This window comes from Antechinus flavipes, chromosome 2, assembly GCF_016432865.1.
Source record: "Antechinus flavipes isolate AdamAnt ecotype Samford, QLD, Australia chromosome 2, AdamAnt_v2, whole genome shotgun sequence".
In the NCBI taxonomy this organism is placed as follows: domain Eukaryota; kingdom Metazoa; phylum Chordata; class Mammalia; order Dasyuromorphia; family Dasyuridae; genus Antechinus; species Antechinus flavipes.
Window position 1 is genome coordinate 331,966,294 of NC_067399.1, and position 22,601 is coordinate 331,988,894.

At 35.9% G+C, this 22,601-nt stretch overlaps 1 long non-coding RNA gene across 2 annotated transcripts in view; it reads right to left on the bottom strand.

The window, feature by feature from the left end:
• LOC127549600 (uncharacterized) overlaps positions 1–21,963 on the bottom strand; it is a 1,392,683-nt gene extending 1,370,720 nt beyond the window's left edge. The window contains exon 1 of one of the 2 annotated variants that reach the window (XR_007950668.1): positions 21,650–21,957. This is a non-coding gene — a long non-coding RNA (uncharacterized LOC127549600). Of the gene's footprint in view, positions 1–21,649 lie in introns of both variants that reach the window. The other variant, XR_007950669.1, reaches the window with a different exon arrangement.
• Between the last annotated feature and the right edge of the window lie 638 nt (positions 21,964–22,601).

The window sequence follows — 22,601 nt, forward strand, 5'->3', positions numbered from 1 at the left end:
GTGCAGGCTGACTGGTGTCTGTCAACGTCCAAGGCTACACAGGGAGTCCTGTTTGGTATGCACACAATAAATTATGTCACCTATGGGGGAATGGGAGTGGCTTTGTCCTTGTCATTCAGAACCTCCTGGGGTCTCTGGATCCAATGTTTCTGGAAAATATATCAACTCAAAAAGAGAAATTCAGGAGGACCCCTTTTCATTCTTTAACACAATAACCATGAAAGATAAATATTTTTCTTCATTTTGCAGATGAATAAATTGAGGCAAGGATTAAATGACTTTACTAGATTGACCCACCTATTCTTCCTGACTAAAGATCCATTGCTTCCTCTAATAATGTGCACTTCTGTGTGTGTGTATAACTCTCTAAACTTTGTGAACCTGGTATTTGGACATAATCATCCAAATAACTGAAAGGTCAGATAGATTTCTAAGGTATTTTCCAATTCTAAAACCAACCTTCAATCATACTAGTAAAGTTAGGTCTTCTGGGATGACTTCAGTGGCCAAGATAATATTGTTTTGTTTTTAACAATAGCCATAATTTCTTTTTCATACTCTTGGAGAAAAGACAACAGCGTTTTTCATATGTTGAATAAGAAATAAAAGAAAACTGTTGATTCCCGTCTTCTTTAGAAAGATCAGTCCTCCAGAATCTTGCTTTATAATTTAGAAATCTCTCTGGCAACAACAGCCCAGGACTGGATTAGAAGAAGTTTTAATATGACCCAACCAGTCAAGAGATGTTGAGTCAGCTATAGTTGGCTAGATTCCCTGACCTTAGTTAGCAGGGACTTCATGATGAAATTGCAATGATTACTCACTCACTCAGGGCCATTTCGGCTACTGAAACCAAATGAGGAATCTTACAACACCCTGCCTAGTCTTTCCACCTTTCTCCACCCAACCCCTCCCCCTTTATTCCAATTCATTTCACTCCTGTTAACCTGGCCTACACATTTTAGTAGAATTTTAAAAATAGCTGCAAAGCATTTAACCAGGGCTTGTCTGTTCAGATAGATATACTATTAAGGCTAGCTAAAATGTTTTAGAAAATTATAAAGGATGGTTTAGCCCTTTTAGTGGGGAACAATTGTTAGCCCTGGGTTTTAGATGTTACATGAGACCTTGTTTGTATATGAAAACCCTGGAATTTTTACCATCAGAAAGAAGTTGGACCTTGTATGGTCTGATGCAATCAGGACATGAACCTCTGAAATGAGGAACTTGGGAAGTTCCTAGGGAAATTCGAAGTTTCAGTTTTTTTCAGGCCCTTTCCCTTCCTCAAATGGAGAGAACTCTAAGAGTTGTACTATGTATTTTTAGGGGAATGATCACAAAAAGTAAATCTGAGAAACTTAGATTCAAATCTTCACTCAGGGGTCAGGCACCAAGTCTCAATTTCTCTGTTCATAAAATGGTAATATCACAGTAGGATTATGGTCAACAAAGCACTTTGTAAATGCTAAAGTGCTCTACAAATGTTAAGTAGTGGTGATTATCACTATGTTGGACGACCACCATTTCCCTAACCAAGCCCATGCACTACCTTTTGATAAATAAGGCACAAGCAAAAAAAAAACATGTCGATTGCATTGTAAGCTGCATTTTTTTTTTAACAATAGTGATAATTTAACTGAGTGGCCAAGAACCTCAGCTCTTTATCATCTTTTGAACTTAATTAAATTCAAGCTGCTTTGAATATATTCCAGCCAAAGGCTTGGCTTTGACTATTGCCTGTAAAAAAGGCTTTGTGTTATATTTATTTCCAGCCTTTGATTCACACCCAGTTGTTTAATGTGGTAGTATTGATTTAAACAGAATAGACAGTAATTCTCATTGCCTGTGGCTCTGCTTCAAACTGGGTCCTTGTAACCTATTTCTACAAGGTCCAAGGATAAATATTAGGTAAGTCCATGAAAATTGCCAATAGAAAAGAACTCCCTACTAATGTGACCCTCACTCTCCATTGAACTGAAGAGTTGACAAAGTAGAAGTCAACTATGTAATCATAGTCTCTCTCTTTTTTTTTTTTTTTAATTTCAACCAAAGAAATAAGGTAGCTTTCATTTTTCCTCTTACTGTGGATTCCATTCTGCCTCTTACATATAGAATATTCTTTTTTTCTCTTTCCTAATTCATTTCAATCCTATGACTATATATGGATCCCTTCTTTAAAAACAGCAACAACAACAACAACACAACATCCAAGTCATTTCCCCATTTAAAGACCAATTATCCTATCAAGATGATCACACTCCTTCATTCATGTTTTGGTGGAAGAGTAAGATTTCCATGTGGGTAGGGTCTAAAGGTCCTCCAGCACTTTTCCAGCATTTTCCGGTCTTCACAAAAGCATTACTCTTTCCTGATTAGATAAAGAATACTTATGAAAATATTTCCATAGTTTAACCAAGCACCACTATCATATATGAATTCATATATATCATATGTGAATATATGGAGTAAATTTGCAATATTGTCTGCCCTCAGTCTGCAAAATACTCTCTGCCAGATCTGAAGAGGTCATTCACATCTGAGAGGGTTCCAAATTAACTACTGCTATAGCACTCCCAAGACTAATACATAGGAGGTGATTGATAAATGCTTGTTAATTGCTGCTCAGAAGAAAAAGATTCTCCTCCCCTAGTTTCAAGAGTAGCAATGTGTCAGATTAGCATTCTAAACCTAGAATTCACAAACTTGTTTGATATTTTGATAACTACATTTTAACCTAATTGGTTTCCTTTATAATTCTATGTATTTTATTTTATATATTTAAAAACATTATTCTGAAAAAAAAAAAAAGAGGGACTATAGGCTTTACTACACTGACAAAAAGAGTCCATGACACACATAATAATATTAGCTAATATTTATATAGTACTTACTATGTGCTAGGCATTATGCCAAGCACTTTATAATTAACGTCTTATTTGATTTTCACAACAGCCCTGCAAGATATGTGCTGTTTTAGTTTCCATTTTACAGATGAGGAAACTGAGGCAAGTAGATTAAATGACTTGCCCAATTTTATACAGGTAGTGAAGTGGCTGAAGCTAAATTTGAACTTGGATTTTCCTGACTCTAAGTTTGTTTGACCTTCTATACTATCTATCTGCCCCAACATATACACAAAAAGAGTTAAGAACTCTTATGCTAGAAGGAGGGAAGAGAAGCAGGAAAAACTTCTTTTTAGAAATTTTGAAGATTCGTCCATAGATAATCTGAGTCCAGCCCTGACATGAAACAGAAGGTTACTTCATGTGGTGACTGAAGCAGGTAAGCTTCCATAGGTAAGTTAGTATTACATCAAGAATTCTCATACTCATTTGCCATTGGATCTGTTCTACAGTCTCTCAGAGAAAAAGAGGAATAAAAAGTCAAAGGTCAGTCAGGAATTATTTCAACCCCTAGTTCCTTATTCATAAAAAATTAAGATCTACTTTGTACAAGACATCTTTGATTTCCCTGTTTCAAAATCAGTCAGAGTAGTAGTTTGAAGAGTCCAAAAAAGCATCTTTGCCACATGTAAGGGCCAAAGTAAGCATAGGATTCTGGCTCTTCTCTTTGCTGATAATCCAATTAAGGCAAGCTTCCTTCATTTTTCTGCTAACTTAGATCAGCATCCCAATTAATCACATGACTCCAGGGCCAAATAAATCAAGGAGCATTGGGTTTCAAAGGCCAATGAGAGGAGCATTGGTGTGAGAACTTTTGGCAAATATTTTCAACCTTGGACCCTTTCCTCAAATGCCTGTTGTTTCCCCCAGGCTCTGGATCAGGTGGGACCCATTCTGTTTAGTTCTTATGACTGAATTTAGAGGTTGTTCTAGGGTTATATTCTTAAATAGACAGCAGAAACGCAGTGAGTAGATTCCCAGTTCCAAGAGGCAAATTAAGACTACATTAGTAATGTTGTGTCTGCTGCCTCATGCATTTGAATGTTCAGGAATGTGGAGTTTGGGTCATTTTCAGACTTGATTTACAGGAAAAAATGGGACACAAAAGTATCATTGTAATAGCTTTGGCTCAGCTTTGGGAAAAGACCATTCATGTACACACCCAGTGCATTTCAGTTCCAGAAACAGGCATGTGATTAGTCAGATGTCAGTCCTTTCCCTCTTAGCTTCTCAAAAGTACCTTTCTACCTTCTTTCTTGCAGTTTCTGAAGATGAGAAAACCTTTTATTTTCCCAATTTCTGTTGACCTGGCTATTGAGCATAAAATCATGGGACCAAAATTTATATTTGAAGAAAATTTGAAGGAATTATCTAGTCCAGTCTCCTGCACTCAAGCAGATTTGCCCTGAATTTCTTACTGTTCTTGGAGTGAAGTGAAGTGGAAAGTGGTCAAGAGAAATGTTGAGTTTGCAGTGTTGTAATGGGATGTTTAGTAAGGAAGTTATGTCTGTAGATTTTTCATTTTTCTAATTCAGATCATTAGCTACTTTTCATGACCTTGTCTGACCCTAAAGACAAAAACCACAAGGAATACAAAAGGTAGAACTCTCACAGAGAGAAAAACACTGCTGAATAATGAAGCACCCCAGGGACTATTATGTTTGGAATTTGTCTCCTTCGGTGACAGTACAGATAACTGTCTCAGAGCTATGGAGCGTTTTACAACGTGAAGACTTCTACCTACCCCAGAGATCCCACTGTTTAGAGCTTACCCCAAGATAGTTATTGACAGCAAGACCCACATGTTAAAAATAACATGTTTACAGCACCATTATTTGGAATCATCAAAAAGCTGGAGACAAAATGTGTGCTCAATGATTGGGGAAATGGCCAAAAGAACTATAGCAATGTTTAATTAATGCTTAAGAACAGATACACATCACCATGATTCCCAAGAGTACTGCCACATGGTAAGAAATGAATAATAATTTCTAGATTTAACACTTTGAGGTTCACAAAGTGCTTTATAAATCTTGTTTCGTTCTATTCTCATAACATTCTTGGGAAGTAGCTATTATTATTATCCCCATTTTACAGATGAGGAAATTCAGGGTGGCAGAGATTAAGTAACTTGTCTAGGATCATACAGCTAGTAAGTGTGCCTTGAACTCTGGTCTTCCTTACTCCAAGTTCAGCATTTTACGCAAAGTGATACTTAGAGAAATATGAAGATAGTCGTGTGAATTTATATGTAGTGAAGAAAGCGATGCCCAAAATACAACATACACAATGATAAATTCAATAAAGAAAGACAGTGAAACTCTGGCAAGATACAAGATCATGGTTAGTACTAGGATTTCAAAGTGGAAGGGGAAGATGTTGAGGGTGACTAATTGGGCATTTATTGGGCATAGACAGTGTCAAAATATATGCAATATATGTCCAAAATACATCAATACATTTGTAAAACCCCTACAGGGTCACAGATATCTATCTGCATACTGAGAGCTACCCAGCTATTATAAGTAGATTGATGTTTATCTAGATTTAAGCTCTACCTTCTACTTAGATCCAGTGTCATTTTCCATCTGCAATCTAACAGTGTGAAAAGACAGGTGGGAAAATGAAATGTGAGTCTACTTTCTTTTAGTTATCTTCCACACTTATTTTTTTGTCCTTTGGTATTTTTATGCTATGTAATAAGCTATGTAATATGTTCAATCATTTAACTTCTTTTAGGTTCAGTTCCCTCCTCTGTAAAACTGGAATAATAATAATATCTACAGTTCAGGAGTTCTTTACCTGGAGTCCACAGACCCCAGTCAGTCCTTGGATACATTTTAAGGAATCTGCAAACTTGAATGGGAGAAAAAAAATTGCTTCTTTAAACAAGCCTCTAACTGAATTTTCACAGTTCTTTCCATCACAATTAAAAATAAACAAACAACAACAATTTTTAAAAACCCCATTGTTCTGCAAGGGGGTCCACAAGTTATACTATGACAACAAATGGAATCAATAACATTAAAAGGGTGAAAAACATCTATTCTAATGGATCAATCAATATGCAATTATTATGGATAAGATCTAGAGCAGTGGTTCTCAAAGTATGGTCTAGAGAAGCCTGGGGATTTCTGAAACCCTTTTAGAAGGTCTACAAATTCAAAAATAGTTTTTATTTCCAACATGGTAAATGTCTATAAATATAATCCAGATAAACAAAAACTCTTTCGAGAGATCCTCAATATTTTTTAATAGGATAAAGATACTGAAAACAAAAGTTTGAGAACCACTGAAGAGTAGCCAAGCCTTTATGGCTGAGATAAAGTGAAGAAATGATGTAAAAACACTAAGAAACCGAGAGAGTAAGGATTTTCTAAAATATCCATATGAATGTTTTAGTCCCCTAGTGTAAGGACATAAGTTGGGTGGAGAAGATAGTGAGTCAGATAAATTTTTCTTTGAAAAAGGAGAGAGATATAGCCTTAGGATATATATTCTATAGCTGACATAATTTAAGAAGGGTAGAAAACTTTGAATGAGTGAATCATAAAATAGGAAATGTTGCTAAGTGATAGAAGTAAAGGGAGACTCTAGAAGGATGTGTGTATAAGAGCATAATCAAGGAAGAGAAAGAGAAGGTACAGATAATGCTGGAAAAACAGTATTACCAGCCTACAGCTAAGTCTAGGTGAGAGATGGTAGACATAAGAAGTATGAGAGAAAGAGGTCCAGAAGAAAGTTGTTCACAATGGAACAGGAATTCCAGAGGGCATAGTGAAAATGATGATCAGGGTTTGAGAAAGACATAGGTTAGGTAGAGAATGGGAATGAGAGAATTGTAGGTGGAAATTGGGGAGAGTTTGCTTCTGAGTGGCTAGTAATTAAATAATTTGGGGATAAGAAGAGAAACAGTAGCAACAATAGAAGGAGTAGCTGGTAACAGATGCATAATAATATCTAAGGGGTATCTTAGAAACTGTCGTGCTATAGCTACACTTGCTCCTCCAGGATGTGTGGGAGAGGGATAGGTTGAGAGAGCATATACAGATGATATTTATAGTACTTCAACAGGATCAAATTGTGAAGTTGAAGTTGTGCCAACCAGGTCCCTGTCATTGTCCCTTCACACTCTACAATCAGTCAATTGGTCTCACATACAGCACATCTATTTCTGTCTTTTCATTTACTGACTCAAATGCTTAAAATATATTCCCTTCTAACCTTTACCAATTAGAACCCCTAATTTAATTTATAACTCAACTTAAATACCACTTTTCTACGCTCTTCTGATCCCCCAGCTAAAAGTGTTAGCTCCAATAGCTTTTATAGTTATCTCTGTACATGCTGTCTCCTCAATAAAATAGGCTTCCCAAGGGTAGGAAATGTTTTATATATTGTCTTTCTATTCTCACTGCCTGAGACAATACTTGAACATAGTAGGGACTAACTAATGCTTATTTGATTTCTTGGGATAAAGTTTGTAATATATATAATGCATATTGAGGCATACTCTTTTTTTAACTTTATTTTTTTGGGGGGTGGATCTATGTTTTCTTTCACTGCATGACTTACGGATATGTTTTGTATAACTTCACATGTTCCTTCTTAATGGGGAGTGGGGGAGAAGAGAGAGAATCTGGAACTCAGAGTTTTAAAAATAAAGACCAAAAAATTTGTTTTACATGTAAATGGGAAAAATAAAAATATCAAAAATTTTTTTAAGTTTGTAATATATTTTGCCAAAGGCTAACATAAATGTCAATTATACTTGTCAAAGAATAATCCTTTAAAACATTATAATTGATCATTTTAAATTATTTTCTAAATCACTGGAGAAAATTCACACAAACATGTTAATGTTTTCTCTGCTTTCCTGTTCCCTTTCTTTCCCTCTCCCTTTCCCTCTTAGTCTCCATATTTATCTCTGTCTCTCAGTCTTTGCTTTCCCCCCTCTTGTTCATTCTCTCCCTCTCCCTCTCATATCATCAATAGTTTGGATACAACTGGTCTATTTTTAATCTTAGTCATTGGAGAAAGCACTTTTCCACAGAGAGATGTATAGGACTAGAGTCTAAAAAAGGAAACAGTAACTAGAATTGAGCCTGATAAGATAAGTCAGCTGTGAACTATGGGATTTTTAAATTCATCCAATAACCCTTTGATAATTTATATACCAACTCAACTTGACATGCTCTGAATTTAATGGTTTCTTTTTCTTCCAAGACCTGGAGCCCTAAAGATTCCTCAGTAAACACATGTGTCTTTTTTTTTGTCCTTGGAAAACATGAATCCTTATGGAATCCAGCTAGGAAAATAAACAAACATTTTGCTATTTCCCAGGAAAAACAAAGGCAAAGGTTCTAAAGAGTTCTTAATTTGGAATTTACAAACCACTCACTCCCCCTGGGCAGCCATGGATAAATTTCAAGAGGTCTATGAATTTGGATGGAAAAAAGTACATTTTTATTTGAGTATGTTTCCTTTGTAATCCTATGTATTTCATTTTGTGCATTTAAAAACATTCTGTGGAGAAGACCATAGACGTCAACTATCAAAGGAGATGTCATAACACAAGGGGTTTGCTAGAAATTGTGCAAAACCTTTATAGACATACTCTGTCGTCATCTCTAAATCTTTTGAAACATATCTAGTCTCATAAATGGTGAAAAGCACAGGAACAGGAATGATTCATTGGTGAGTTTAAATGATGGGTGGGAAAACTAATTTTGGATAGTTCTTAGCAAACCACAATGGTTTGGAGTTGGCATAAAAAAAAAAAGAGAGGTTGGAAGGGAAGGAATTTAGGCAGGAATCCCAATATTGCAATTCCCTGAAAGACCTAGTGATGTTAGTCCCATTTCCTTCTTTCTTATCATTCTTCCCATTTCTTCCCATATCCCATGGAATAGAATATGTTCAATAAATGTAGGCCATTTATTCTTCCCATTAATTTCATTAATCTATAGAGGAAATATCCTTAACTCTTTTTGCACCATGTATCTTTTTAATAGTCTGGTTTCCTTGCAGGATAATGTTTTTTAAATGTTATCAAATGCTATCTTAAAAAATAAGTTCATGGACCACGGGTTAAGAATTCTGGATGTAGAGCAAGCTTCTGTTGTCATTTAAAATTAATAGTAGTACCTGTCTCTCAAACAGGTCCACTGACTTTCCCTAATTCCATATAGTAATGGGCCTAGAAATAAAATTCACTTTTACTTCCCATGAAAAGAACTCTAATTATTGCCAACGCAGTTTCTGCTATAACTTGAGCCCTACAAAATCATTCTCCAGCAGCCCCCATTTTTGGTAAGGCAGTTTCCAAGGTTAGTAGGCCAGAAAGAAGTCCTTTGGAAGGCCAAGGATTTTAACTCTGTCCATAACGGGGCTATTAACTTACAGGCATTTAGACAGCAATATGTTCCATATTTGAGGATTTTTTTTATTAGTTACACCTCACAACAAACCTCTGAAGCTTGGTGCCATTAAATCTCTTTTATTGGTAAAGTAACCAAGGCGTAGACAGTCAGGTGGCTCAGTGGATAGACTGGAGTCAGGAAGATCTGAGTTCAAATTCGACCTCAGACCATCAGGCTCATATGGTTTTGGATTTGGGGTCAAAGAATATATGTTCAAAATCCAGATATGCCATTTGTAAATTATTGATTAACTTAGAAAGGGAGGGTGGCTATGGCAGCTATGGTGAATTAAAGAAATAGAAATGGAGGGATTAAAGGGACCCCAGAGATAATCATACCCAGTCTTCCCTTTTTCTGCAGATAAAATATTGACAGAGAAAATGATTTCCTTAGGTCTCTTGTCAAAGGAAGTAATGGATCAGGGATTGCAAGGGATGGAGGATATGCAGGATATCTGGGATCTGCAGTAGGTCAGGGATTTGTCTGAGCTTCTTCAACCAAACCCAGCTCTCTTTCAATCAGTCAGGCTAATAATGATTTGCTAAGTGCCTATTATGTTCCAGGCACTGGCGAGAAAAAGTTAAAGATGAAACCATCGAAGCCTAAAAGGAGCTCGTATTTTATCAAGGGAATATACACACACAAACACGATAATGATAATGTAATTTCAGAAAGAAAATTTTAGAAAGGCATTAATAGCTGGAGAAACCAGAAGAGGCTTTAATGTAGAAAGTGACATTTGAGTTGAGTTTTGAAGGAAATCAGGGATTCTAAGAGGCCGAAGTTAAGAAGAAACGCATGGAGGATAGCTAGTGCAGAGACCCAGAGAGAAAAGGAGATGTGTGGTGAAGAATAATCAGGGCAATTTGGCTGGATCACAAGTGTGAAAGGAGATAATATTGCTAAATTTAATATATATTATGTATGTGTATCAAGATGATAAAGAGAGCATAGATTAGTATATGTACATTTATTTGGCATATCTATATGTAGAACACTTTCTGAAGAAGTTTGGAATTGATTGTGAGACTCATATTGATCTGATCAGTCATGCTTGGACCTACTGCACCTTGACTCCAACATAGTGATGTCACTTCATTCCTTTTTGAGGAATATTATATATATGTGTGTATATATGTATATGTATATAAATACGACATTTAAAGCCTTTCATATATATGAATGTATTTAGTATATATAGTATTTACTGTTAATATGGTATATATTAATACTACAATATACTAATGTAGGCTTACTTTAATATATATGTACTAATAGTATTTACTATTAATATAGTGCATGTGCTAATAGTATTTGCTATTAGTGGATATATAATAAATATGTATTCACATATATAAATGCCTTTAAATGTCAAATATATGCTATATATGGATATGTCCTTAAATGTACATATCCTATTCTACATGCTATTTTAAATGTGTGTATATGCATGATTATACATGTGTACATATATGTATGTATTTGTTTGTATATGTATATATATGTATGCATATATACTAAAGATAGGTTGGTATATATGTGTGTATGTATCATAAAGGTTTTAAAAGTCAAATATATACTATATAGAGATATGTAATATAAATATACATATTCTATGTAAAATATATATAATATCTTTATATGTATTTATATATGTATGTATATATACATACATATTTATATGTGTATATGTGTGTATATATACACACATACACTAAAAAAAACTTGGGGCCAGATGTCATATATACTTTAAATATAAATGGCTGTAAATATCATATATATAATAGATATGTAATGTAAATGTACATAACCTATTCTACATAGTATATACTGATATAACTTAACTATCTCCTATATAATATATATGTATCTACCTACTAAGGATAGTTTGAAAAAGGCTTTAAATACCAAATAGAGGAGTTTCTATTTTATTCTAGAAGTAATAGGAAGCTACTGGATTCTATCAAGTAGGGAAAGACATAGTTTGACCTATACTTTAGGAAAATCACTTTGGCAGTTGAGTGGAAGATGGACTGGAATGGGAGAGACTTAGGGCAGGGATTAGGAGACAACTGCCTCATTATATCAAAGGTAATAAGGACTTGAACTAGGATGGTGGCTGTATGAGCAGAGAGAAGAGGACCAATTTGAGAGTTATGATTGGAGGTAGAAGAGACAAAATCTGGCAATTCATTGGATATGTGAGGTTAGTGAGAATAAGGAGTTAAGGAAAACACCAAGCTTATGAACCTGTGCAACTCAGATGATGGTGTCCAAAACAAAGAGAGAGAGAGAGGGGAGAGAGAGAGAGAGAGAGAGAGAGAGAGAGAGAGACAGAGAGAGAGAGAGAGAGAGAGAGAGAGAGAGAGAGAGAGAGAGAGAGAGAGAGAGAGAGAGAAGTAGGTCTGTGGGGAAAGATGATGTTCTATTTTAGATGTCAAGCTTGAAATGCTTATGGAACATCCAGCAGGAAATGTCCAATAGGTAGCTATATACAGTTGATAAATTATGAACTTGTCAGGCCATACTTGAGCCATCTCTTATCAAAGAGATTTATTAACAAAGACAGTTGTTAAATTTTCATTTTGACCATTTATAGAAATCATCAAAAACTACAAATAAGAACTTGATTTATTGTTTTGTTGATAATCTAGATTTTTTTTTTAATTACAGAAAATATGGTGGTAATGCAGATTAAATTTAAAAGTGCACTTGGGCATATTTTTTGTTTTTTTGATGACACAATTTGCAAACATTTACTATCATGCCTCTAAACTTGATGAAGTCATCAAGAGAACTAGTATAAAAAGAGAAAAAATAAATACCTCTGGTTACAGAATGTGACAGAATGTGTTAATGATCCAGAAAAGATTGAGAAGGAGCAAACAGGTAAGAAAAGAACCAAGAGAGAGCAATGTTATGAAAACCCAAGGAGAATAAATTATCATTTGAATATGGAATGGTCAATAGTAATAAATGGTGCAGAGAAGTTAAGAAGGATGAGGATTGAGACATCACCACCAGACTTGGTGATCAAAGGATCATTAATAGATAACAAAGTCAGAAACTGAATCTGGATCTTCTGTCTACAAATTTAGAAACCATTCTACTTCCTCTATCCTGTGACTTTGTTGTTAGGCCTCAGACCTAATCTTTTTTGACAGATCCAGAAGCAGAAAATTTCAGTCCTCGAGGTTAATGATTATTTTGTCTTCCCAGCATAAATAACCAAAGAGGCAGCAAAGCAACATACAACTCTATCAGTCTAGAACCTACTGGTAATAAAAAAGGAGACAGGGAAGAACCAATATTCTCAAGATTAGAAGGGATCAAATATTTTTATGCCATAAGAAATGATGAAAAGGGACAGCTTTAGTGAAATCTTAGATTTGTATGAATTGATACAAAGTTAGGTAGGAAGAACCAGGAAAATAATTTATTCAATACTGATAAGATTGTAAAACAAACAATTTTGAAGATTTAAGAGTTCTGATTAATATAAGGATCAATCATGATTCCAGAGGATTAATGAGGAAGCATACTCTCCATCTCCTGATAGAAGGGAGATGGACTCAAGTTGCAGAATGAGACATATGCAGAAATTGTTTTACTTGACTATGAATATTTTTTACATGTTTGTTTTTCTTTTCTTTTTTCCAATGGTGAGGGGAAGTGAGGGTGAGAGAAAAAGAAAATCGATTTTTTAAATTGAAAAATATTAATTAAAAAATTAAAAGGTATTTCAGAGACCATCTAGTACAAAGATCTCCACGACAAATCTGACAAATGGTCATCCAGGCTTTAGAGAGACCTCATGTAAAGGGGAAGTTCCACTGAAATGAGAAAGCATATCTCTCTATCAGTTAGCTCTGTTAGGAAGTTGGTTTTGTTTTTTGTTTTTTTTTTAAATCATCAAACTTCTGCCTCTTGGCATCCATTGCCCCTGGCTCTGCTCCCAGAGACCAAACAGCCCAAATCTAATCTCTCTCCTCAAATCAATTCTTTAAATATTCAAAAAACATCATTCCCACCCCCACTTCAAGTTTTTCCTTCTCGGGTCTAAAAAGAGGGAAAGGAGAATGAGTAAGAGGCCAGAGGGAAGCCCCCAAAGCAGCAGCAATTGCCCAACCGTGGCAGGCTGAGGGCACCGGGTCAGGAAGCAGGAAGCGTGTAAGGCAGCCCTGCACAAACAAGTGAGGAAAATCCCCACTTCCCGACTTGGGCGGGGAGAGGAGGCAGAGAGGCTGAGCCTGGAAATTATCCTCTCTCCGCTTGAACTGGCTGACTGCTGGACTTCACTGCAGAAAGCCAAGCACATCTCACTAAGAGCTGAATGCTGGAGCTGAATAATTTTCTGACCTTAATAAGCAGCTACTTTTGGAGCTAAGGTGATGATAAGATTAATAAATACTCAGTTTTCAGAGTGGAAACTGCTTGCCACAGAGTCTAGGAGGAACCCTCTTGTCCTGATGGAGCATTGTGTAATGACTCAAGTGTGCAGGGGATGGGGAAGGGACAAGGCTACCTCAGAGCCTTGTAGCTGCTGGAGGCCTGCTTGGATGAGCCAAGAGCTTGATTTGATCTGACAAGCTGCTGCTGCTACTGTTGCTGTGAGAGAGGACCCAATAATGACATTCAAAAACCTCAAAATTGCCAGCAGGATGCCTGATGAAACGGTCAGGCAGTTTTAGGCCTTACTAGCCGATTGCTGAAAAGTAAGGTACCTTGCCCCTAATCCAATACCCAAAGGATAGACTGATCCGGTCTAGCAATTCAAGACTAGCGGTTAGATCTCTGAGTGTCATTTTAATTTTATTTTTCTTTGGTTTAAGGCACAACCAGACATTCTCTCTGTCCTTACACGCACAGGCTTGGAAATAGTCTATTCTACCCTTTTCCATTTTAGTTATTCAGAAGGGAAAAGAGCCCTTTAAACTTAAAAATTAATAATAATAATGAATCCAAGTAATAATGGTGAAAAAAGTGAATAATGATCCAAGTAAATTTTTCCCCTTTTTAACATTTTTATTTAAAGTTTTGAGTAGACGCAGCTTGATGGCACTGTGGACAGAGCATCAGCCCTGAAGCCAGGAGAACCCGAGTTCAAATGCAGCCTCAGACACTTAACATTTACTAGCTTTATGACGCTGAGCAAGCCACTTAACCCTATTGCCATGCCCCATAAAACAAATTTTAGAGTTTTTAATTCTCTCCCTCCATCATTTCCTATCCTTTCCCCTCCCTAAGATAGTAATCAATCAAGATATAGATTATACATGTACAATTTTGTAAAATATTTTCATATTAATTATTTTGTACAAGAAGACTCAAAAAAAATTTCCATATTAAGTATTTTGTAAAAGAAATACTCATTAAAGAAAGTTAAAAATAGCATGTTTCAGTCAGTATTCAATCAATCTTACTTCTTTTTCTGGAGCTGAATAGTATACTTCATCATTAGTCTTTGGGATTGTCTTTGATCATTATATTGCTGAAAATAGCCAAGTCATCCATAGTTCCTCATGATATAATTTTGTTGTTACTGGATATTCCATTCTCCTGGCTCTGTTCATTTCACTGTGTATCAGTTTATTTTATGTAGGTCTTTCCAGGTTTTTTTGAAATCATCTTGCTTGTCATTTCTTATATACAATAATATTCCATTACAACATATAACACTGCTTATTTATCTATAATCCAACTATTAGGTATCACTTCGATTTCTAATTCTTAGCCACATAAAAAGAATTGCCATAAATATTTTTGTACAAATAAGTCCTTGTTCCTTTTAAGTGACTTTGGGATATAGATTTAGCAGTGGAGACTTACATGAACTGATGCTGAGTGAAATGAGCAGAACCAGGAGATCATTATATACCTCAACAATGATACTGTTTGAGGATGTATTCTGATGGAAGTGGACCTCTTTGATAAAGAGAGCCTTAATTGATCAAAGATGGGCAGAAGCAGCTACACCCAGAGAAAGAACACTGGAAATGAATATAAACTGCTTGCATTTATGTTTTTCCTCCCGAGTTATTTATACCTTCTGAATTCAATTCTCCCTGTGCAACAAGAAAACTGTTTGGTTCTGCACACATATATTGTATCTAGGATATACTGTAACCTATTCAACATGTAAAGGACTCTTGCCATCTGGGGGAAGGGGTGGAGGGAGGGAGGGGAAAAATCGGAACAGAAATGAATGCAAGGGATAATGCTGTAAAAAATTACCCTGGCATGCGTTCTATCAATAAAAAATTATTTTAAAAAAATAGATTTAACAGTGTTTGTTACCAGGTAAAAGAGTTCTATAATCCTTTGGGTACAGTTCCAAATTGCTCTCCAAAGTGGTTCAATCAGTTCACAACTCCACCAACAATGCATTAAGTTTCAGTTTTCCCACATCCCCTGCAACATCCGACACTTTCATTTTTGTCATATTAGCCACTCTGATAGGTTGTTTCATTTCTCTGATCAATAATGATTTAGAGCATTTTTTTTCATATGGCTCTAGAGAGCTTTGAGTTCTTGGTCTGAAAACCGCTTGTTCACTTCTTTTGACCATATAGCATTTGGAGAATGATGTGTATTTTTATAAATTTGACTCAGTTCTTTATATATTTGAGAAATGAAGATTTTATCAAAGACACTTGTAGCAATTTTTTCTGGTTTTCTTCTTTCCTTATAATTTTGGTTGTATTGGTTTTATTTGGGCAAAAACTTAAAATTTTATATAATCAAAATTATCTATTTTACTTTTGTAATGCCCTCTATATCTTCTTTGGTTCTAATTCCTTCCCTTATCCATAAATCTGATAGATAAACTATTCTACGCTCTCTTAATTTGCTTATCATCCTATACATGCAAATCATGTACCCACTTTGATCTTATCTTGATATAGGGAGTTAAGATGTTGATCTATACCTAGTTTCTGCCCTACTGTTTTCCAGTTTTCCCAGTAGTTTTTGTCAATGAACTTTTCTTCGAGTTTATCTACATACAAAATACTGTGGTCATTTAGCACAATATAATTGATTCTTTATCTTTCACACTGATCCACCACTCTATTTCTTAGCCAATACCAAATTGTTTTGATAATTAATTACCTCTTTCTAATTCAGTTTGAGATCTGGTTTGGCTAGATTACTTTCTTTCACATTGTTTCTCTTAATATCCTTGAGCTTTCGTTCTTCCAGATGAATTCTGTTATTATTTTAGCTCTATAAAACGTTTTTTGATAGTTTAATTGGTTTGTCATTGAATAAATAAATTTAGGTAGAATTATTATATATTTATTCAGTCTACCCATGAGCAACTCATGTTTTTCCAGTTGTTTAGATTTGACTTTATTGTGTTTAAATAGTTCTTAAATTTGCCTTGGCAGACAGACTTTCAAGCACTGGAAGTCCCTGAGCAAAGCAATTAAAAGACAAAATTCTCATTCTGCAAAACTGTAAAATTATCCCTCTTCCCTGACCAAATAGTTTATGGAGGAGGGGTCTCAGAGAGATAGGGGCTAGAATTAACGACCCTCCACAGTGACTCCCCAAAAGCCAATCTCCACAAAATCTTCTTCAGAAAATAAAGGAAAGATTATTTGTAAACTACTCGCTAGAGCTTCTACTCATTTTACGCATTTCTTCAACATTTTTCTGTCTTGCAACCAAGTTTCTCACCCCCAAAAGAACTATGGAGAGTTTTCTGAAAATTTAAAGGGAGGAGATACTCTCTCTCTCTCTCTGTCTCTCTATCTCTGTCTTTGTCTCTGTCTCTCTCTTTGTCTCTCTCTGTCTCTGTCTCTGTCTCTCTGTCTCTTTTGCTCTCTTTCCTCTCTGTGTGTTATAATATAACTATAAGGAACATCCATAATTGGAAAATTCAAAGATGTGTATAACTGCCTTGTAGAGCATACAAATTATTGTATGTCTTTAAATATTCTTCTTGAGGAAAGAGTGAATAATAAATAGCAACATCACCCAGCTGAAGTGCCTTCATACTCTGTAAACAATGATACCATAAGACTGGAAGAAAACTGCTGGAAGAAAACTGTGCAAACCAAAATGAAGGTGACCTAATTAAACCACCTAAGAAAACAAAAGTAGGCAAGAGACTGAAGTCTCTTTAAGAAATACTTATAGATATTTGTTCTAAGCCCTGTTCTAAGCTTCTTGAGTTTTCCTTGTTACTAATGAATAACCAACACACAAAATACATAGATTGTCAAATGAATGTTTTTTTAAATAATTAAGCACTACAAATACAGGAGCAAAGACAGTTCCTTCTCTCAAGGAGTTTACATTCTTAATAGGACAGACAACACATCCAAAATGTGCTGGCCAGAGAAGAACATTTTGATTTGGGAGATTATTATAGGAATAGTGACTGGAACCTTAGTGGAGAATTGATGTACTCTTTCCTAGAGCAATGACAGAATTAAATTTGATTACAACTGATTGTGGAACTAACTGGATAAAGGTGGGGTAAAGGACAAAGTGGAGGGGAAGAAGAAGTGGTAAGAGTGACAGTAACATTTGATATATCCTTGTTGTTGTCCTTCCTTCAGTCTCTCTTGAAAAGGATTAATGGCATCATGATGTCATTTGTAGCATGAATTTAAGTGGATTTAAGTGAAACACAAAGTCTTCAGCCTTACTCTTTCTTCCACAGTCATTGAAGTTCAGTGGTAAGACAAAAGTCAAGACAACTGTCAATGACCCTGAATTCAATGGATGACCTTGGCATCTTCAATGACTGGCCAAGCTTTAAGTGCTCCATAGCACCTGTTTCAGCCACTTTCATAGCTGTCAGAACAAATTAATTTCTTCCTCCTATTCTAACAGGGGAAATCTTCACATGTTTGGGCTAAATATTCCCAAGGATAACTAGATAGTACAGTGGATAGATCATGAGGCCTGGAATCAGGAAGACCTGATTTCTAAGATGGCCACAGACACTAGCAAGTCATTTAACTTCTGTTTTCTTGGTATCCTCATCTGTAAAATGGGAATAATAATATTATCTACTTCCCAAAGTTGTTGAGATCACATGAGATAATATTTCTAAAGTGCAAAAAAAGAAAGGAAAGAATGCAAGATCAAAACCTAAATAGAGCTCCTAGGAACCCAAACCCAAACTCAATAATTCCAATAGAAGTGTATCCAGGATCAGCTCACGCAATACAAGATTCTAGAATGGAGGAAAGTATGAGCCAGATGTAAAGCTCTACTTCAGAAACTAAAATATCAAATATAGAAGAAATATCTTGGACTGAGGGAACCCAATAATAAGATCTAGGAAGGAAAGAATGGCAAAGATAATTAATAAATTAGGACAGGTGGTGGTAAGCCTTAATTGAAAATGGCTGAGGAACATCGATCCTAAGAAATATGGAATTCACTATTCTACCTTCTTTCAGGCATAGTCTAATTTAGGGAAGAAAATAGTGGCAGTGGGTTAGAAAAATGATGACCTGTACAATTATTTCTGACAACAGGGAGTTTGGCCTCTCTTGCTCTGAAGTGACACATTAAAAGTCATCACTTCAGCATATTTCTAACTCATCTGTTTCAGCACAGTCTTGTACTGGAGGAGTCATGCCCGAAATTTCCCCAAACATACTTCCTAAGCATGCCCTATGAATCAAACAAAAACACAAGAAAAGTAAATAAATAAAATTACCCACAAACAATTAAATAATGAAACAAATCCTCCATATTTATAGGTTGTTGCTTAAAGTAAAAAAGAAAGGAAGAAATTAAATGAAAGAGTAAAATAAAAGGAATAAAAGAAATATGGCAAAAAGATTTAAGGAGAATTTAAGGAAAAGGGGAAGAAAAGATTCTGAATTAATACTCTGTGAACTAAACCGCCATGATAAGAGAATTTATGTCTTTTGTGGGAGGGGGAATGATGAGAATTTGCACAAATGGGAAAAAGGAAGATGTGACAAAGGAACCATATTGAAGAAACCCCATCCAGGACATAGATGAACAGAGGAAAGGATAGAAATTTCTTCTTTCATCTAAAGGGAAGACTGGAACAATAACATAAATGCAACGGAGGGAAAAGATTAGGATGGCTAGGGAGAACAGAATGTAGGCCATCACTAAACAGGAAAGGAAAGGATACCATGGGGAAAGTTTCTAGGGAAGTTCAGTCTATATTGATATAAACAGAAAAATCCAAATCTGTGAATAGAGAGAAAGATGTATATATCTTTATATCTTAGCCATGGCTAGTAGAAGGATCTATATCTATAAATGTACAAATATTAAGACTTATATCTTTATATATAGATATAGAGATGTATATCACTGGTAACAGACAAAGGCCTTATAATGGATTTTGTGAGAGGTTTTTTTGCATATTAGGAGATCATTTTCTTAAGGAAAGCATCATTACTATAGGATCCAGGAGAAAAGATGATTGAATCCTTAAGGAAAGTCAGCACCAAAAACACCTAATATACCTGTCCTGCACCAAAAATGATAGGAGGTGGAATTGCAGGAATGATGAGTGTTCATTCTGCTACCTGGAGTTGAACATGCATACGGGTTCATTTCTATGGAATGGGTCTTCTGGCATCTTGCTAAAAGGACATGTGTTAATAGTTAATTCCTTCACCCTTTGATATTGTGACTAGAGATGGGTAAGTTGTGTTGAAGATCTTTGATCTAGGAAATGTTCTCTCTCACACTTAGTAGGCAAAAAAGTTTTTTTTAAAGGTTTAACCCTTCTGTTTTTTGAGCACTTTACTTTAGGGCTTTGCCTGTTTTCCCCTGGATTTCCAACAAAAGGTGATCAGGGATAGGATTTGTCTCCTTCCTTCACTTCCGAGGTAATGCAGGTGAAAGATATAAAGCATGAAGAAAATGAATCTGTCTGGGAGAGGCTGAGACTGGATAAAAATCCCTCACTATTTCTTTGGTTTTGTTTTTCTTTCCATTATATTTAGTTGCTGAATATCACTCCTCAGAATGGCCATTTTCAACCCTAGTTTTAACCTTAAAAGTTTCAGGACTCACTAGTTACAAAGAGAGAGAGAGAGAGAGAGAGAGAGAGAGAGAGAGAGAGAGAGAGAGAGAGAGAGAGAGAGAGAGAGAGAGAGAGAGACAGAGAGAGACAGAGAGAGACAGAGAAAGAGAGAGAGACAGAGACACAGAGACAGAGACAGACAGAGACAGGCAGACAGGAGACATAGAGAGACACACACACAGAGACACAGATACAGACACACAAACACACACAGAGACAGACAGACAGACAGTCATACAGAGAGAGAGAGACAGAGAGACAGAGAGAGACAGAGACAGGCTGAGACAGACAGAGACAGGCAGACAGGAGACATAGAGAGACACAGATACAGACACACAGACAAACACACACAGAGACAGACAGACAGACAGTCATACACAGAGAGAGAGAGAGAGAGAGAGAGAGAGAGAGAGAGAGAGAGAGAGAGAGAGCAGAGCTTCCTGCAACTATGCCATTTCTCTGAGGAGAAGATGATCTTTAAAGGGACCATCCTGGAATTGAATGGACTAAAGAACTATGCATGATTGGCCAGGACATCTGGACTTTATGAATCATTCAGACAGTACAAGTCTGAGGTGAAAGTAAAATGTTCACCAATCTCACAAAGTGTATTTCTTTTATATTGGAGGGAATAAGTAGCTGTTCTGCACCTGACATCTATTTTGTACATTGAATACTTCTAGAAAGGATTCTGTTAATCTCTCTTGGACACACTGGACATGAGCCACACCTAAGTTTGTGTTAGAAATTCTGCCCAACTTATACCCCAAAGAGATACTAAAGAAGGGAAAGGGACCTGTATGTGCCAAAATGTTTGTGGCAGCCCTGTTTGTAGTGGCTAGAAGCTGGAAAATGAATGGATGCCCATCAATTGGAGAGTGGTTGAGAAAATTGTGGTATATGAACGTTGTAGAATGTTATTGTTCTGTAAGGAATGACCAGCAGGATGAATACAGAGAGGACTGGCGAGACTTACATGAACTGATGCTAAGTGAAATGAGCAGAACCAGGAGATCATTATATACTTCAACAACGATACTGTTTGAGGATATATTCTGATGGAAGTGGATCTCTTCAAAAAAGAGAGCTAATTCAGTTTCAGTTGATCAAGGATGGACAGAAGCAGCTACACCCAAAGAAAGAACACTGGGAAATGAATATAAACTGCTTGCATTTTTGTTTTTCTTCCCGGGCTATTTATACCTTCTGAATCCAATTCTCCCTGTGCAACAAGAATACTGTTCGGTTCTGCACACACATATATTGTATCTAGGATATATTGTAACCTATTCAACATGTAAAGGACTGCTTGCCATCTGGGGGAGGGGGTGGAGGGAGGGAGGGGAAAAATCGGAACAGAAGTGAGTGCAAGGAATAATGTTGTAAAACATTACCCTGGCATGGGTTCTGTCAATAAGAAGTTATTTAAAAAAAAAAAAAAAAGAAATTCTGCCCAAGTTACTCTCTGAGTGGGAACTAATGAGACAAAGCATTCCAGAAAAGCCTGACTTCCATCACCCCCAGGATGAATCCAAACTTTGTGTGAGTACAGAGCATAATATCTTTGAGGAAATAGGTTTCCTTGAGTCACAAATGGCAAATACAGATAGAATAGGACCTCATATTTTGTGGTCATAAATTCCCACCACATAATGTTATTTCAGTTCAGTATTGCTACTTTCATGAATTGATATGTTCTAGAGAGTGACTTGCCTAGACTCATGTAGCTAGGAAGAGTCTCAATTTGATCTTGTCTTCCTGACTCTAGGGTTAGGCTCCATTCCCTGAGTCAGCTAGTTTGTTTATCACTTGTGCTTCAAATGCAATAACAGAAATGGAATATAGAAGGTAATTCAAATTTAGTATTCTCAAAAATTCTTACCTCATAAGGGACACAAAAATAATCATATAGAAGTAAAGAGAAATAAAGAAGAAAGAAAATTAAATGAAAACTTCTTGGAAAGAGGTTACTTCCTTGAAATCTTTTTTTTAATTTTATTTTTAATTTATTGAATAAAACAAGCATGTCCATAACATATTACAATTAAAACAATATTGCTATTACTGTATGTTCTCTTTGGTTCTGCTTACTTTGTTCTTTATTATTTCATGCAAGTCTTCCATGTTTTTCCAGAATCGTTGAGCTTATAATTTTTTCCAGCACAGTAGTAATCCACCACAATTATATGCCGCAACTTGTTCAGCTATTCCTCAATTGATGAGCATCCCTGCAATTTC